Source organism: Spodoptera frugiperda, chromosome 17 (assembly GCF_023101765.2).
Source record: "Spodoptera frugiperda isolate SF20-4 chromosome 17, AGI-APGP_CSIRO_Sfru_2.0, whole genome shotgun sequence".
Classification (NCBI taxonomy): Eukaryota; Metazoa; Arthropoda; class Insecta; order Lepidoptera; family Noctuidae; genus Spodoptera; species Spodoptera frugiperda.
In genome coordinates this window covers 5,615,714-5,620,073 of record NC_064228.1, presented here as the reverse complement: position 1 = coordinate 5,620,073, position 4,360 = coordinate 5,615,714, and the positions used below count along the sequence as shown (strand labels likewise).

Genomic DNA, 4,360 nt, shown 5'->3' with positions numbered 1-4,360 from the left:
TTGCTCTAAATCAAATCTACAACGCACGAAAGTGTAAAAAGGAACGCAAGAAACTGCATTACCGACTCTCTAACTATGATTAGTTAAATTACCATCCATACGGACATGAGCAAGAGATTTTTAATTGTATTTAGGTTAAACATATTTAGCAAGATAAACACATTTAACTAAATTCTGTTTAGACCAAATGTTGCGCAAGCCGCCCTAAACAATTTAATACGAGAAATGTCAACAAAAGTAGGTATACTTGTGTTTTCATGCGATAGCTAAGTCAATCTATTTTATTTAAAACGTAAAATTAATGTAATATTGATATGATAACAATTTACATTATAACTTAAGACAGAAGGACTAAATAAAATAACCGACTTGGTATTACATGGATCTCATATTTTTTACGGTACATAAACTGATGAGGTGCGAGACTTGGATTTTTTACAGAATGTTTTTGATGGTACCTATCTCACTTTTTTTTTGTAGATTCAATTATTTCATTAAACAATAAAATGTAACTGCATCAATAACTTTGTAATCTCATACATTTATATGGGTTTACAAAGTTATTGGTGTGATGAAATTGTAACTGTATCAATAACTTTCTAATCCCATACATTTAGGATTACAAAGTTATTGATGCAGTTGATGTATCCAAAAAAACTGGACTGAATTTACAAAATATTTGATTTTTCCCTTGATATAGGTACTAAATACTAATTTTACGCAAACATTTTAAGCTTCTATCAGTCAGTTGCAGAAAACTGTCTTTAAAATCGACATTAGTTAATCCGTCATTATCGCTAATATTCCATTAAATTTAAAGACGTTGCACAAAACTGTTGCGGGTCCCTTTAATAGGACTTTAACTAAAGAAGACATTAAAAAGTGTTGCAAGTTAAAACACATATTTTGAATGAACTGATTACGTAGTATTTGTATACTCTGTGGAACTGATTGAATGTAAATTGTCATTAAGGATGGAAGGATGCGAATCCCGCTTCGAAAGAAACCGATTTTTTAAAATGACGATTTATCGATCGTGACTCGATTTATTTCATGTAGTTAAAAGACACTATAAAAATCAATACAATACCATTTGTTACTACTTAGTTACTTGTAAACTAAGACTTAGTTATGAGTTTTTCCAGAGCTAATCACATTTTTTACGTAATACCTATATCTATATTTTGTATTTTATTAAATATCTCTATATTTAATAGATTAGGTATATGTGTTATTTTAATTAGCTACTATTAAATGTATTTTGAAGTGTCTTAATAGTGGAATACGTATAAATATCTAATTTTCTTCTAATTCCCTGAACCGATTCAATTAATGTGTTCCGATTTAAAATAGGTATCAACCTTTTTGGTTCGCGGGAATAAAATCCTAGATGACCATTGACCAGCCCTAGTTGTCAATAATGTCATCATGAGCGTTTCTGTCATCTCTGTATTTAGGAAAAATCCTAATTTTTTACGATAAAAATATTATCAATTGCTTTAATGTGGTGTTGAATTATCTTTCATTGGTATCGTAACACCGTTTGTAAGAGAGAAGATTTAATGTAGCTTCTAGGTGTTTGTTATTGTTGTGATCAATTGAGAATTGGACTCGTCTCGAGTTTTCCTTTTGTAGAAAGAATTTTCAGTATTATTCATTAACCATGGTATCTGATGCAACACAGGCTGGTTCAGGCAGTATGCATCGCCCTTTTACTAACTTTTTAAGCAAAGAATTAACCAAAGAATGGTATAATATTGCACCCACAGAGGAAGTACGAATTACCCCCAGGTGGCTTGGTATTTTAGTAAAATAAATATATAATAAAATAAATTAATTTAAAACAAGATAAGTCGTTTTATTTATTCTTAAAAATAACTACTTAATAGTTAACACTTCTTTAGCATTTACCCAGTCTCTATAAAGAACAAGGTATATACATCTATTAATACACCTATTCCCCGAGCATGATATGGAAATACCTAAGGAAGGCCTATGTTTGGCAGGAAGCTGATCTTCGGCAGATCCAGTAGCGAAGAATCACAAACATCTATATGACGAAAATTGCGCGGACGTAGGAGCATAAAATTTGGTACACTTATAGTTTATGTGTAGGAGAAGTGCAGAACGCTAATATTTTTCATAAATAATGCTTATAAAGTACATTCATAATCAATAAATAAATAAATCAATAAATAAAACATTACACACACTACCATGCATAGTAGGGGAAGGTAGGGTAATTGAGAACGGCGGGTAATTGGGAACACGTTGATAAGTTCCACTTCCCCTCCCCGTATCCCGTCTCGCGGCTATTCGAGGTATGCTTCCCCCGCCCCTAAGTGCGCAAGCGACAGTGGGAACTGGAGGATGCACGCATCTTGACACGGTGAGTCAAAATGTTTTTATTGCATTTTTGTTATAAATTTTGTGTTTTCATACATTAGATGCAAATGTCATATTTTTGAGTACAATGACACCATATTTCGTAAGTTTATTTCATGGATAATCCGTTTTAAAATTTTACGTGTTATAGGATTCACTTATAATGCTATCGAAGGTCGCGACCATTTTTATTCAAATTATCGACTGCCGGTAATTAGGAACGGTGAGTGGCGGGTAATTGGGAACGTTCATATTTACAATTTGTTTTTATATTTTTATTACAATACATTTTTTTAGATGAGGCGAGACGTTGATGCAGCCAGACTGAACCAGACACCACCAGTTCAAATATCAGATTCACATGACCACGATAAAGCTTTGGGCACATGTGCAATGCACTTCCAGAGAGACCAGCAAAAGTTACGTGTGTGATATGTGTCATGAAATGAAAAAATATTTTTTTCCGTTATAAGCAGACAGATAAATAATGTTTTTAAGTTTTAATAAAAGTTGATTCCTTTTTTAAGAGAAAATACTTTTTTTGCCTTTTAAGTTAAGTGTTCCTAATTCCCCCACCTTCCCCTATCGTATTTGACAAAACGTCAAATTGACAGACATTGCGATGATATTAAAAGAAGAAGAAATTAAAAGAGGTTTCTCATTGAAGGAGGTTAATATAATGAAGAGGTTGGTTATTCATAATGCGCCGGAATATATTAATTTGAATTTTACAAAACGAATAGCAATTCGTTAAATAAAAATTATCCTTGAACGTATGTTAAGTGGTATTGTAAATTAAATCGTATATGGTCGAATTTTGACCACTAGGCGACCACTAGTATCAATAACTATGTGAGGCCATCAATAGTCAATAATAATAATCAAATTGAGTATCTCGCAAATGCGTAAAGCTGTAGAAATCCTGTATCTCACACGAAACTCTTCTCCGTCATGTTTTTCAAATAAATTTATCCTATCTGGTACACGACGTCGTCGTGGAAGGAGCGAATAAAGATGATAGGCTTGAAAGGGACATTATAAATAATACTGTAATAAAGTAAAAAAATATTACTAGCACTATTTACAAAAGAATTCAGAGTTTAATAACAAGTTTAATGGATGTTTGACTAGGCATTAAAAATTATAACCCCAAACTGTCAATTTAATGCTCCTTTAGCGCTAATGACGTTTTGTGCAACGTAAAAAATAGGCTAAAGTCCCGATTTGACGTTTCTTTAATTAAAGTTAATCCGGCATTAAAATGAGATAGAAATACTTCTTTGTGCAACACTTTAAAGCTTCATTAATATTTAAAGTCACTTTAAAAATTTAATGATCGTTCCTGCAACTGACTGTATGTCTGTTAGAAGTGCCTTATACTTTTGATGATCTGTCAGTCAGTGACAAAATTTCGAAACTTTGACGTGTTATAATTCTTAAATTAATGGTTAAAATTTAATGAAAATTCAAATATACCATGTTTGTACAATGCCTGTTTAGTATCTGAAAATTCAGGCTTCTTGTTTTATCCACAACGAAGTTATAGGCGTCGAAATTGGCCTGAATGGTTTCGAGAAAAAGATGGTATGACCGTGACGCTTTTTTTTTGTTCGACTTATACAGATAAAAGTATTATTAGATTATAAGTAATTGTTTTGTTACCTGCTCACTAACTATATAAAAAATAATTAAAAACAGAATTTAATAATGTAACTATTTTTTTTAATGCAATTCCTAACAGTGATGGTTAGGTGCTGATAATTGGGTTGCTCTATGCTAGTAATTGGTGGAGATGGTGCCAGTAAATGGTGACAGACCCATTTTTTATTCTTACTTGTCTAAATAATCTTGGATAGAGGTCAGTCATGTTTTTCTTTTATTATCGTCTTCCTTATTAAATATTATAACTATAAAATTTGCCTTAACGAACAAAAGCCTTTTTTTCACAATAATAAATTGGCTTAAATTGGGACTA

General features: G+C 31.7%; 1 long non-coding RNA gene across 1 annotated transcript; it reads left to right on the top strand.

Moving 5' to 3' along the window:
* The first annotated feature begins 735 nt into the window (after window positions 1-735).
* Window positions 736-3,841, top strand: LOC126911648 (uncharacterized). The gene is made up of 2 exons (XR_007706169.1): window positions 736-2,608; window positions 2,683-3,841. It is a non-coding gene; the product is annotated as an uncharacterized LOC126911648 (long non-coding RNA).
* The last annotated feature ends 519 nt before the right edge of the window (window positions 3,842-4,360 follow it).